Source organism: Diorhabda sublineata, chromosome 3, assembly GCF_026230105.1.
Source record: "Diorhabda sublineata isolate icDioSubl1.1 chromosome 3, icDioSubl1.1, whole genome shotgun sequence".
NCBI lineage: Eukaryota > Metazoa > Arthropoda > Insecta > Coleoptera > Chrysomelidae > Diorhabda > Diorhabda sublineata.
In genome coordinates this window covers 15,240,263-15,255,836 of record NC_079476.1, presented here as the reverse complement: position 1 = coordinate 15,255,836, position 15,574 = coordinate 15,240,263, and positions in this window count along the sequence as shown.

The window sequence follows — 15,574 nt, the reverse complement described above, 5'->3', positions numbered from 1 at the left end:
GGAAATACCTGTCCAATAATAGAAAAATTATTATAAAGCCCTAACACATACCAGTTTTCAATAGCTTAATTATCCCTTTTTACATTAGCAGGTAGGTAATTTTATAAAGGGGCGGTTAATATCGGTAAATTTTATGGCCGAAAAAATATCTGACCTGTATTATTCAGAATAATAAACATAAAAATAACATTAAAAATTAGTTTTCTGTTGAGTTTCATAGTTAGTGGTTCTCTGTTCATAGTACAAAAAGTGATTATAAAGACGAAAATGTCCAGTCAAACGCCTGTTTACCTTCAATCATAACAAAAAATTGATTTACAATTTTTTCAAAGAACTTTTTTTTTAATTTTTGCAAATTGACTACTATTAATATTACGATACAAACAATCTTAAGAGCTGGTAGGAAACTCTAGAATCGGTACTAGGGGAATTGAAAATCGCCAATTTCTAATGCTCAATTAATGCTGCTGTTGTAGCCAAAGAGCTGTGTAAGTTTCGTATGTTACACTGCATGGATAGAAAGGTGGTTGGTGAGTCTGTCCGTGTATGATGTTATATTTGTCACGTTTGCAAACATTATACCTTGTCCAGCATCACCTGGATGATATTATCAGGATTTACTACCGACAGTCTCCTCTACCTCCTCTCTTAAATCTCTTCAGTGGTTACACATGCTCCTTATAGAAGAATTGAGTGAGTTGTCGTTTCTCCGGCCGTGGTCTGGTAATATTTGCCATAAAGCGGCTCAAAAATGCTCTCTTCTCGACCGCTGTTTGAGCTGTCTTGTGGGGACAGAAAGACATCTTCGTATCGAAGGTCACTCCCAAATACTTTATTTCTTATCTAGACTCTATTTTGTCTGTCCCGATTTCAATGGGTAGTCTTATCTTTATCCGTTTCGTTGTGAGAAACATCAGTTTTTCCGTAGCGAGTTGAAGTCCGTGATCTATCATCCATCCACCTACTCGTCTTATTGTCTGGTTCAGTTTAAGCTGCGCTAATTCCGCTAATTCTCGGTCACAGTAGATGTTCGAATAAGTTACCGGTAGTATTTAGTAATCTAAGCGGTCGGTGGGTTATTGGGATCACCTTCACTCTTAGGAATAAGTGCTAGCCTCCCTACTTTCCACCGGTCGCTAAAGGTGCCTGTTGTCAAAAACGTGTTGTACAGGTTAAGGAGGATATCCGGCCTCAGTCTGACCATTAGTCGAAGAATTTCGGCGGGTATCCCGTCTGGGCCTTATGCCCTTACCAGTCTTCATCGCGTTTGAAGCCCTCATGAGTTCCTCCAGAGTGAAGGTAGGAGCAGTTGTAGTCTCAGTATAGCTAACCGCGTTCGTCCGTATTGGGTGTGCATCAACGATCCATTCTATTGTTTAGGTATTTTTGAGGTATGGTGAGGATATATTCTACAGTTTTCCAGTATTTATCTTATATTCAGGTCTCCAAGAGGTGAACAAGGACCTCTTCACAAAGCTCATTCCAACATCGCGTTTTGCTGTTTCGTGTAGCTTTAATAAGTGTTTTTCGAGCTGTTCTGTAGGTAGTTTGAAAACTTTCCCTTTCCGATGCTTCTCTTGCCCTCTTGCCAGACAAGCCCTACGTAGCTCAGCTATTTCGTCTGTCCACCAGTATTGTGGTTGTCTTTTACTTGTCTGTCAAGTTTTTGGCATTGTATTATCGCACAGCTGCTCTGTTAATCTAGCCGTTCCATCTGCTAGCTTTTCTGTTCTCCGCAGCCAGTCAGCTCAGCCATTGGAGCCAATGCAGCGATTAGTTCAACAGAGAGTTTCTGTAGGTCTAAGTTTTCAAGGTTCCATCACGGTGTCTGTTAAACCCTCATTGGTCTCGTTGTTGTTGTGTTCTGTGGCTGCGAAGGTACTGGTGGTCACTGACAGTATAGTCATCAGAAACTCACCATCCCTCAATTTGCGGTAATATTCTATCCGAGTTCATTTTAACATCAGATATTGAGTATCCAAATCCCGGTCTCTTATACATTGGAGTTTTTTCCGTATTGGCCACCACAAGATCCAGTCTTGCAGCCATTTCCAGATTCAACCGACCGCGTCTGTTAATTTGCATCATTCTTTAATCTATTGCTCTTGCATTGGAGTTTTCCGCGACTACAACGTTTTCGTATATCTCTGATTTTGTTCTCGAGAAGCTCCACCTTCCTTTCGAAATCAGCTGCTGAACAGTTGGTGATCAGAGAGATACTAACGTTAGTGACAGTGCCCACCGTAGCCTAGGCATGATCGTCACCGACATCGCTAGCAGTTATCTGGGATTTGACGGCGGCCCTTATCCAGATTGCTGTCCTTATATCAACATTAATTACGGGGTCTACGATTTCATTTATTTTTATTTTCCAACTGAACATGGTTTTGGAAATAAATTATTTTTCTAAAAATTTTTCTGGTTTCGGCAGCTTTAATTGAGCACTGATTAGTGACTTTTTTCAATTTCGTCAATACCTATTCCAAAGTCGTCTATTAGAAGTAAACTATGCTTAAGGGCCGAAAACGTTTTTTTCTAAAAATCTCATCTTACAGGCAGCACTAATTGAGCACTAAATTATTAGCTCATGTGCCTTTCGCTGCAATTGTATCATACTAGCTTGTTGTGTACCGCTCGCTGGCTTAAATAAAAGGTACACTGCTTGATTAAAAGTTAGCAATGTTCTCATTTTTGGTCCAACTACTAGAAACAATAACTTATTAGAAGTGTCAGTGTGAAGTTTGACATCAAAAAAGTAAACCAGAGCTACGCAATAAATTAAAAGAAAAAAGATGTCCACCGAAATTGTGAAAATCGAAAAATTGGAGTATGGAGCCATCATCAAGTACTTGTATTTAAAAGGGTTAAAGGTAAGCAGATTTACGAAGATATGCTTAATACCCTTGGTGATCAATGTCCTTCGTATGCGACCGTGAAAAATTGGACTGAAAGTTTAAAAAGAGGTAAATTTTCCATTGAAAATGATGACCGATCGGGAAGGCCAGTTTCTGTGTCAATCCCCGGATATATCGATGCAGTCCATGACATGATTTTATTAGACCGTCGAATTGCGCTAAAACGGATAACTGAAGCACTGAATAATTCATAAGAACGTGTTCATCATATAGTTCACGTCAATTTGAACATGAGAAAAATTACTGCAAAATAGATCCTCAAATGTTTGAATGTTGACCAAAAGCGTGCAAGGGTAGAAGCATCGCGTTCGATCTGTGCTCGATTTGAAAACGATGTAGATTTCTTAAACCAAATTGTTAATATGGATGAGACTTGGGTACATTTCTACGATCCAGAAACAAAGCAACAAACGATGGAATGGCGACACTCTGGTTCTCCAAGACCTAAGAAGTTTTGTGTCCAAAAATCTGATGAAAAAGTTCTTGCTTTAGTTTTTTGGGATTGCCATGGAGTAATCATGATTTTGATAAAGGTAGAACAACAACTGGAGATTACTATTCGACATTACTGACCACTCTACGATAAAAAATTAAAGGGAAAAGACGCGGAAAGCTATCCAAAGGTGTTTTGTTTTTACAGGTCAACGCCTCTGTACATAAATCTCATGTTGCCATGCAAAAAATTCGTGATTTAGGGTTTGAATTACTAGAACACCCCCATTATTCACCAGATTTGGCTCCGTCTGACTATCATCTCTCTCCTCAACTAAAAAAAAGTTTAAAAGGTCGTAAATTTTCTTCCAACGAGGAGGTAATTAAAGCTGTCGAGGTCTGGTTTGCAGCAGAGCTAGAAGAAACATTTTTTTAAGGTCTAGAGACATTGCGGGTTCGCTTAATAAATGTATCCAATTAAGAGGAGTAATAAAATATTTTGACATTGAAATTTAGTTTGGTTCTATATTATACTTATATATTTATACTTATTTCAAACAAAAAACATTTGTTAACTCATTAATATTTCATAGATGGCGTAGCATAGCGTTGAGGGTGTGTGCATATAACAATAAAACACTTTCCACATCGTTCCAACTTAAGTAGAGCCTAAATAGATAGTCTGTATTTTATGATTGTATTAAAACGGGAGTGACGATGCATAAATTGATTCAATTATCTCCATCAGAGAATTTTGGAGTAAAAAAAACTTCGTACTATCCATTATTTACGTTCAAATTTCCGTCTACTTCCTTGTTAAAAAACCGGCCGATACATTAGCGACGAGATGCAATTGAAATCTATTCACTGAACCGTCAAAGTAAAATAAATAGATTTTATATTTCCCGTTTTCTTTTAATTTATTTCTGTTTGCCTTTTCTTTAATTTGTTTTTGTTGCGCTGGCATCTTTCAATTCGTCCATTTTAACAAAATGAAAAACAATTTAATCTCCCCGAAACGCAATACATTAGTAACGGTTTGTAATCGGATAAATAATGGCTGAATCGAGAGATTTTTCTTCTTAAACGTCCAACGTTGCCGGAGAATCAATAGTGGTCAGGCAATGGCGAAGCTGTTGCTCCTAATCGGATCCACATAATGAGTCCTTTCAGGAAAAATACTGCAATTATTGGGTGAAAAATTGCTCTATTCAATCACGACACTAGTCTCGGCTTTTTTGAACGCTTATTTCCTCTATTTGAGTTAGAAATATATTTGAAAACCTCTACTATTATCCATACATTATAATCTGTGCAAGTATAGTTTGAGGATGGAATCTATACAGGATGTCAATTTGAAATCATACCAAACCTACAATATTTATCAACCACGATATAAAAGGAGTTCTTCAGCAACAATAATTTTAAATTGTTTCAGTCCAACTCTCGAGCTCTTTTTTGTTTCCTTATCAATTTCTTGTCTAATTAGAAGATCCAAATGTTTTTTTACATTATCCATGAATTGACAAGAGCAATATCTAGCATATATACAAATATTGGTATACAATACCGAGATTTAAACGGGGTTCTGTCCAGAGCATATCGTTCAAATCTACTCCCCCCATTAATGAATTATATTCAAAAACTTGCTTTGGGCAAGGCACATCTTTTTGACTAACACATTCACAATGGAATTCTATGCCCTGAGAAAAGGAACCAGGTCCAAAGATTTTCCGCCGATTTAAAAAAAATATTGAGCAGATGGTATCATATATGATACCATGCCCGTATAAGGGTTAAGAAATTCAAAAATATGGAGGGCGATTCGGGGCTGCAAGAAGTTGCGATTTGGATACGAATTTTTATGAAAATTATTCCTCTCCTTCAATGAAATTTTAAGAAACTTTCAAATTAAAGTCGCGTGTATTTCAGCCCTTAGAGTACTTTAAAAAATGTAGCCTCTAGCGATATAGTCTGGTTGTAACATAGAGGAACATATTTAAAGAGGTATAACGACACACGTTCCAGTGACCAATAGATGTGCATATGTGTATATACGTTCCTAGATATAATGCTCTGGAGTTTCTTTGTCTCTTACATTTCGAGAAAATGTGGATAGAGATTTCATCTTCCACGTAGTAGAATCTGTACTGTGCATTTTCTAGAACTAGCGTCTGCAGCAGCGGCAATATCCTGACAATGAAAACAGCAGAGGATCTATTCTGCAAATGTTCCGCCCAATTCATTTAAAACGCTCAAGTACCTTGAAGGAATAGCACAAAGATCTTAAGCTGGCCACTCACGGTACTGTGGCGTCGTTCGACAGGATCGAACGACAAGATTGTACAATTTGGTTGATTGACGAGGGCACATACGATACTTCGCCGCCTATAATTTAATTTTATTAGCGACTCTCGCTCTATGTTAGACCAAAAATAAAACTAAAAGGAACCGCAGATTTTGGTGCAAAGAATTGCTCAAGAAAAGGATACATCTTGATCATTTAGGAACGACAGTAGTTCAAAATACCATAATTTCGGTTTATAGATATCATCAGTCCTCATTCCGGACTAGTTGACTTCTTTACTAATTTTAGCTCTCTTTCATAAGGTGTTCTGGAATTATTAATTTTTTTCACAAAATCTTCATTTCCTTCTTTATTAATCTCTTGAAATTTTTCAATAACAATGTTCATAGCCCTTCTTCGTGCATTTCTATCGTGATATGGATCACTTCTAACTTTCCATTGACACTCTTGCTCTTTGTACAACTCAAAAAATTCACACGAAAAATTTTTTCCATAAGCCATTTTCGACATTTGAAGTTATGAGAGAACAAAATTTTAAACAAAAAAAGTTTAAAGAAATCGGTCATACGGATAAAATGTTCATCCAACCGACACTGCTGTACTGCAGCGGTCAGCCTTTTCTGTTGGCAGTCAAAGCGTACGATTTAATTGGATGCAAGACCACACACGATGCAATTGCATTTGATTTAGTTGGATGCGACGAAATTAAACGATGCCGCAATATCGCGAATGGCCAGCTTTAGGAATTGTGACACAGAAACCCCAGAAAAGTAACCTTCTTTGGAAGAAGTCTACGTACTTTGGAAGCGGAACAATTAGATGTAGAGTCTTGTACAAAATATCTTCTAGGTATAAGTGCAAGTGGTTAAAAAGCCAAAATCAGATATTAGTCTTAAACAGATATGTAACGTTGATGAAGACAATGATTTGAATAAATGCTTATTATGTGATGAATTTGGTTTATTTATTTATGGATAAGATGGGTCTCGCCAAATTTTTTCAGTGGCAATTTATATAAGATATCAAAGGTAATGAAACTCTTTGAGACTGCTAGTGTAATTATTAAGATGATGATTAAAATAAAGTCAAAACTATGTGTTTTATTCTATATCTTTCTAAAGTGACTCCCTTTACCCCCTTTTCATCTATATTTAAACTATTGGTTCTCTAACTCTTTTGTTTCATAGACATCTAACAAAATTTTGCTGGATCCGGTTTTACATTACTACCAATTTCTAAATTTAGAAAAGAAGTGAAGATCTATCTATAGAAATTTCGAAAAGTTTCAAAAAGAATATTAGAATTGATTACTGGATAGGGTTAATTATTTGATAATTAAATTAACAATTGGACTGAGCTGTGAGTGGATATCAAAAAAGCATAATTATCCAATCAAAAAAGAAAAGAACCAATCAATTTTCCCAAATTCTATGTAGAAAACTTCTTATTTGGAGAGGTAAAAAGAAATATAGTATATTTTCTTGCGTTGTAGGTATTTATTGAAACATATCGTAATGTAACTTCTATAATAGTAATTACGAAATAAAATATAATTTTAATGAGAGAGATGTACTTGATGGATTGACAGAAAAATATTAATATTTGGCTTGAGTTTTGTAAGGAATAACCATAAATCTTCCCGTTTTGTGATATTCAATTATTATTATTGAGGATTTACGTAGATTTGGGAGCAGATGTGATAGAAGAATATTTACAGTTAACAAAAATATATATGGAACAAAACTATTTCCTGTACAACAACGAATTCTACAAGCAAGATGAAGAAACAGCAATGGGAAACTGCCTATCACTGTTCATGGCTGAACTGTTCATGAGTCATTTTGAAAAGCAAATCAGTTAAGAGTTTCAGTATTTTCCTAGGATATGGTACAGGTGTGTGGATGATATTTTCGCCATATTCAATACGAAGAATGCAAACGTAAACGAATTCATTTTGGAAATCAACTCAAAATATCCATATATAAAGTTCACCTATGAAATGGACAGTTACCATTTTTAAATACTTTAGTATTTAGGAATAGTAATAGGTTAGAATTTGATGTATTCTGGAAAAACACCGCTACGTGCAGGTACATCCCGGCTGATTATTTTCATTGTATCCAACATAAGTTGGCCAGTCTCCATTTCCTAGTACATCGATTAATCCACTTTCCACTCACCATCGAGAGATACAATAAGGAAAAGTCCTTCATTGAGGATGTAGCTGTACTCAACGGTTATGAAAAAAGAATTGTAAATAGGTTAATCAATCGTCATAGGTTTAAGTAATCTCTATGTGAAACCACTTTTTTTCAAACCCAAAGTAAAAAACAAGAAAAATTTGATTTCATACTTTTCAATTCTCTTTACACGAGAGGATTGGAAGGAATATTGAGCAGAGTGGGTTTAAAATTGGTTTATAAATCCAACAACACATTAAAACAATTGTTGGGCAATCCTAAGGATAAAATATCAAATTTGGAAAAGAGTGGTATATACGAAATAAATAAATTGTGGTCATGTGTGACCGAAAGTATATTGGGCAGACTAAGAGATCCGCTCATTTGAAATATGGACGGACCGGAAAATCAGGTATTGCCGATCACACTGCCAGTCACAATCATTGCATAAATATTAATAATTTAAAATTGTTAAAAAATGTATCCAATAATAAATTACTGGATGCATTTGAGAGCATTGAAATTGCTGGATGTAAGAGTAGCTTAAATAAGGACAAAGGGCTAATTCGTCACAGCCCACTCTTTAGTTTAGGAGTCAAAGAATAAACATGAATATTTCCGCCAAGGAGTTTTTTCCCGCTGGAATTAATTTTCGCGGGAGGTGGCGTATTGGGAAAATTTAGTATAAAACAGGTAAGTAAAGTTACCAGATTTTAGTTTACCTTTAATCCCTGAAGACAATAACTTGGTTATTGAAACGCGCGTCAGACAGTGTAATTGTTAGTGTTGGTGTAGTGGTCGTATAAACAGTATATTCAGTGTGAATATCTCCCACGGTTCCAGAAATTCCAATTTAGTGATTTGAGGTTATTAAAATTTTTGAACAAATCTGACAAATTGGCGATGTCTATTTCAAAATGGATCAAGTTTTCTTTTAAATCAAAATCTTTATTTTGCATAAACTCTAAAACCACGTCAAAATTAACATTTCGACAACCAGCGTTCTTCGGTATATAATAGCAATCTTTGGAAGTGTTCATAATTTCATCGCACAATTTCACTCAAATTTTTCGCTACTAGATGTTGTTGGTGTATATCATAGCAAATTGCAATTATCTCTGGTATAATTCTCTTGAGACGATTTAAAAACCCACGATATCGCCTTTCATGACAAGAGCTATTGTCATCGATTTTTTCTTAAAAAATTCTTAATAAATCGAACATATGCCAATAATAATGCATCATTGACAGTTTCGACGCGTAGTACTGAATATGGAATATACAAGTTTTTAGAGTAACAGTCTTAATATATTATATGACTTCATTGATATGAGAAATCAAACAAACCAAATAAATTTTCATGGACCCCCGCTTGTGGTAGTGGACCACAGGGAAACAAAAGTTTCTTTCCCTGCAAATAGATAAAAGCACATTCAATGCGGTATGGAATGTTTTTTAGGTATTTAAAGCTACTAAAAGACATACATTTTAATTATGATTGGTTGTGGAGATAAAACAAGAACTTAAAAGGAGGTTTGTGAAATTTTTATTAAAAATACCCTGTTCAACATGTTTCGCTTATTACAGTTAGCAATATTAAAAAACAGTTTCATGAAACTGGATATGTGAAAAATTGAGAGTTTTACATTAACAATGCCACCCTTACAAAGTTTTGTTGGTTCAGGAGTTGAATGAAGATGATCCTGATAGAAGGCAAGAATTCTGTAAATTGATGAACAGAATATACGCAGATTTGCAGATCATAAACAAAATAGTTTTTTCTGATGAAGCGACGCTTCATTCAAACGGAACGGTTAACAAACCGACATGTAGATATGGGAGCTGAGAAAATCCTTACTGGATGTGTGAGGCTCACACTCAATATCCTAAAACGTAATTTTTTGGCAGCCCCAAATTTAAAAAAACTGAATTCCTGAACAATAAACGAACTTTTTCTTTTCCAACTTTCGAGGGGGTGTTGGAGGGGATAATATTTCCATACTATAAATTGTCAATTCAAGAATGAAAATCGCCCTGTTTCAAGTTTTTCACATACTACAGGATAACGCTAAAATTGGATTTATTCCATACAAATCTAACGTGTTTCATTAGATATATTCATGAAGTATGCAAAAAAAATTTTTGATTTGTGAAAGACTACTTACAAGAAGGTGAGTCGTGAAAACAATTTCTAATCTCATACCAAGGTCAAAAAAGTTTGGAAACGCTGTTATAGAAAATGAAATTTTCTACCATTCTGAGTCTACAATTTTTTTAAGGGCAAAAATGAATGAATCATCACAGAGTTATGAGCGTTAAAAACTTGATTTTCGAGTGCGTTAATTTGTAGTTACACATTGTCGCAAGCTCCAACGGAGAGAATTCAAGAAAATGATCGTGGAAGGATATTTTTTCAATTGGGGACATTATATTCCTAATGGGGAATGATGTTGATTTTTTCCTCGGACTATATGTAATTACAGTGTTAATAAATAATCATACTCGCAAACCCATATTTATCTATCTACCTACCTAATACTCATATTTTTTAAACGCTCCCACTCAAACACACACTCATACACATAAAATCTGACTGGTGTAAAATATATTTTCCAATTATGAACAGCGGGATTAAATGAATCTGAGAAGTGGAAAATAACCGAAATTTATTACAACGTGAATACAACTAACGATGTGTAAAACAATGTAAAGGATAATTACATAAGGATTAGCGTCGACGGCAGAGCAAAGGATAAATGCGGTCACTGTATACAGCTAATTTCACTGCAGATGTTCTCTTCATAAGTTTTGTTATCGAATTTGTGTGAGCATTTGAATGATCGTACGGCATGAAATAACAAACAAGTTTCAGTAACTATATGTGATATTTCATACGAGATTTGAGATTAAAGCTTACCAAAATGGGATAAAGGAAACTACTAAAAGCGAGTTCTCATTAGTCAATTTTAATGATCAATGTCATTGAATCTATGGCTTTTAGGAATGGAATAGAATAAAAATTGACGTGCGAGGATTAAATATTAATTTGTGTATAGTAACAGATCGCTACTAAAGATAAAATGTTCCTTTTTAGACTCGAAAAGTACACTTAATTTCTTACACAGACCCATTTTGATAATTAACCCTTCCTTTGCTTAAAACGAGTGCTCTCGATCATGGAGATTCTACTCGTAACGAAATAGCCCGCCTTTCAAATTTGAATAGAATCTGACTGCTACAGTCAAATTCACTCGCTAAAATAATTCACACTTACCAGACGAAGCGACAAATTTGCTGCGGTGCTAAGGCTGTTGATCATGTACATAAGATCTTTAGCGATAGTACTACATTATAGGGTACTTTTGCTATAGCTGCATTTCTTGAAAGTTTTCTATAAAGTTTTATAGTAATATAATGAGTTGTAAGAGCCAAATACGAATAATAATCCTATTACAGTGGTTCTACCTTGTTTATTAATACTAGAAGCACATTTTAAACAAGTTTTTCGAACTCTACGAGCATCACTTTTATCTAACCATGGCCCATATACCACATCGCAGTGATTAAAATGTGAAAGCACCAGAGAATCACACAGCATTTTCTTTATATCAATATTTAAATACATTCTTTGTTGGTAGATAGATGATAACCTTTGCTAAAGAGCCCATACGATGTAAGCTGGTAGTTCAGGACAAAATCATCGAAAAAGTCTCACAATTTAAATACCTGAGTATGGACCTGTCGAGTTATCACGACCCAGTGAAGGACCTAAGAAGCCAATTCAACAAAGCGACTGCCATATCGGGCTGCTTAAGGCAGATAATATGGATGAACGAATAAATGCGAAAGGATAGCAAGGTTAGTATCTATAAGACTTGTGTCAGTGAGAAGAATAAGAAGAAGAAAATTTTGATAATGTCTCTATTACAAAACTTTATGTAGATTGAGGATAATAATATTTAGAATGTACTTTACAATTAAATTAAGTGTTCAAAATGACCACCATTCACTTCTTGACAATAACCGAGGTGATTTTGGAATTCTCGTACAACATTTTGTATGACCTCACGGGTTATTTTGTTAATTTAATCATAATAAACCAGAAAGCATATACAACGTAGATGAGAAGGGAGACATTGCATTATGAACAAAGTGTTTTGGCTAAAAAATAAGTAAAACGAGTGTACCTAACGGCACCAAAGTACGGAGAAAATTTGACAGTGGTTTCCTACAGCAACGCTAGTGGGGTAAGAGTTATCCCAGCCATTTTATTCAAAGAGCAAAGGCTGAGGCCAGAGACCATCTACCACCGGCAACCTTTACTCTCATAAAAGACGCAAAGAGAAAGCATGACCGTTAAAACTTTCAATAAATGGTTACACCCAGAGAAGTATAAGCTATTAGGAAAATGTCTTCTAATTTTTTATGGTACTTCATGATGATTAGATACATCTGTTGTAAAGCTGACGCATACGACATTGTTTTGCCTCCCGAGTAACACGACTCACGAACTCTAAAACATGTCTGTTTTCAAACCCTTTGAATATTACTAGAATGAGTAAGTGTTTATATACTGGACACGTCCCAAAGAAAAAAGGAGAGATATTTTCGCTGGTTTAGTACTCAGCCGTAACACCAGAAAATATTGCTGCAACGGGGATATATCCATTTTATCCCGAAGCGATTTCCGATCTCGTTTTTGCTCGAAATACTTTTCAACAAAATTACCAGTTAAAGAAAATTTTTTCAAAGATGGAAAGCTACAAACAACTTTAGAACAAACAGGGTCTTTAGAAATCGATGGAAGGAGAAAAATAGTTGATAAATTTTAAGGTATTTCACCTCAACCAGGACCCAAAGAATCATGTCAGCGAAGGAATTGCCAACAAAGTTGCAAATTAATTAGCGATAGCGACAGTGCAAGCTATAAAATATCTTTGTATAGTAACACGTTATCTGAAACTTTTATATCAGAAAAGCAAATGGAACGAGAGGAGGAAAATATTAACAGCAAGTAAGGAATAACTCGAGAAAAAGAAAAGTTCAACAAGGAATCCTAGAACAAGTAGCACAGTCGGAAAATAAACAAAGTAAGGAAGAATTCAAAAAACAACAGGATGAGAATAACAAATTAAATGAAGAAAGTAGCAAAAAGAAGTAGAAAAAAAATACATGATACAAGTTTCACAAAGATATTGGAAAAGCTTTACAAGGAGGAAGTGAAGAAAAGAAATAAAGGAAAGTGAATCAATAACAGAGCATTGGTAGTTAAAAGAGATATTTTTATTAGAGAAAAAAATAAAAAAAAACAAAATGAAGCTGTAGAAAAAATTTAGTACAGGCCACACAAACGCGGAAGAACAAAGACTCTTGGTACTGCAAACTTTGTGATGAAGATGAACAAGAATATATAAGGATGTGTGCAATTTGCTTCATCTACGTTCAGGATTAGATTACTGTTTAAATAATTTTTCCCTTCTCTTAAAGATTCCAAAAATGTTTAGTATTGTTTTGAAAACGTTGTTGCTTTTGGAATTCTATAATTTTTGTTTAGACTTTGAGTTGTTATTAAAACCGAAGAATCGTTTTGTTTATGTTAATAAAAATGAAAAGTACTTACTCTTGTTTGCTTTATACTATTAGAATTATCGATGAGCATAATAACAACACACTAAGGGCATTATCAATCTATGATGGGAATAGACCCAGTTGTAAAGATTTAAAAAAAAGAAAAGAATAGAAATAGATATACTTTTTTCCAAAGAAAATTATTCTATAAAGCAAAAAGAGTATTTCTTAAATCAAACAGAAACAGTGTCGATTTTTTCTGTGTTTTATAGAGAGATCTCAATCTTGTTAACGTGCGCATATTCCCTGCACCAACTTCACATCTTGTCTCCCAATAATATAATTAGGAGCGCACCAATATTGTCATGGGCCTTGCAAATTGGTGGTCCTCTCACCTAGGCAAAACATAACTAAGTCGTTAGCATGGTCCTGCGTTTTCAAGCCTGCCTTTTTCAAGTCTACAATTAAGTCGTAGTAGATACCACAGAGTTGGACACCGTTTTTATAAGACGCCTCTCAAGCTCCCATCAAAGTACTTCAAAGAAAGTATTGTCGAATGCTTTTTATATATCTAAGAATACCGCCAGACCTACCTTTCCATTGGCCAGTGTACCAGATGACGAAAATCGAAGTCCATGGATTTTCCAGTCTGGAAAACATATTGATGGGCATGTAATATTCTTTTAAAGATAGATTTGGGATTGGTAAGTCGTTTTTGCCGACACAACTTTCATATGTTTCCTCTGTTCAGGAACGTAGTCCCGAATAATCCAAGAGCTAAAGAATCTTATTACTATCTACATGATATGTAAATATTTATACGGATTGTTAAAGTAGCCATAGACATACGCTATCTCTGCTCGATGAATCCCTGAGAATATTTTTAATGAAATGCTTCTCAGTCAACATTGACAGAAAGGATTCCCAATTAATTGGCATTTAGTTACTTACAACCGGCGGCATTACATGATCCGTATCTCATTTAACTTGAAGAGAATGTGTCGCTGTTCCAACATTATAGGCAATAATAGAATTAAATTAAATTGATAAAGTTGCTAGATCTAACAGAAAACGATCGGTCGAACTAAATCTTGCGTTGTACGTTTTTGTCTCCATATCAAACAGCCTTTAGTCAGCAAATGACATGACTCTCTTTTGGCACATCTGTCAAAATTGTCGTCTTAGTTTTAAGTTCATAATATCAAAATTCATGTTCATTCATTTTCATGTTGTCACTCTTCAGAAGTGTTAAAATTTTTTATTTAATACCAGCGATTTTTAAAAAGAGCCTACAAACATTTATCAAAGATAATATCAAACCAACAAGATCTTGGCGATGTACACCGTTCGTAACTCTTATCCCTTCCATAGCACCCAAACTGATTAGCTCTGAAATTACTCCTTTTGATGTAGAAGAAAATATTGGCGAGCTACTAAACTTGGTTAGACACGCGATAGATCGTGGAGAAATAGAAAAAGCCGAGGCTATTCTAGAAATTGGAATTAAAATTTGCGAGGAATATCAGTCCTATTTTGCTCTTCCTTATATGTACGATGTACTAGCTTCTATTGCTTTAGCAACTGGAAAATTAGGAAAAGCCGAAAATCTTTTAGTGAGAGTAAGAATAAATTTTCATTTAATTCATTAATGCTTATAGATATTTTCGTAGGTTATAGAAAAAATGATTCAACTGGATATAGCGGAAGACAACGATCAAATGATTGATTTCAAACTCCGACTCTCCAGAATTTATAGTTTGTATCATGAAGACTTACTTGCTGAAATAGGTTTCAGCACGTGTCTCAAGGAACAAGAAAATAAGATTTTAAACGGCGACACCTCTACGAAAACCGGACTGATTTACATAAATTGTTTATTTTTCTACGGACTTCATAAAATGAACACTTCGGAGCATAAAACTGCAAAAAAACTCATCGATTCTGCATATAGTTACGCAATGAAATTGAAAGGACTAAGCCCCTACCAAGAATTAATGATATTAGGAACATTGGCAGATCTTAATACGGAAATGCAAGACTATGAAATCGCTCTCCAAAATGTAAATAGCGCTATAATTCTAAGTAAAGGTGTTGGAAGTTTAGATTTACCAAAATTATATTTGAAACTCGCTAAAATATACATCAAATTAGATTCTTATAACATTGCCCAT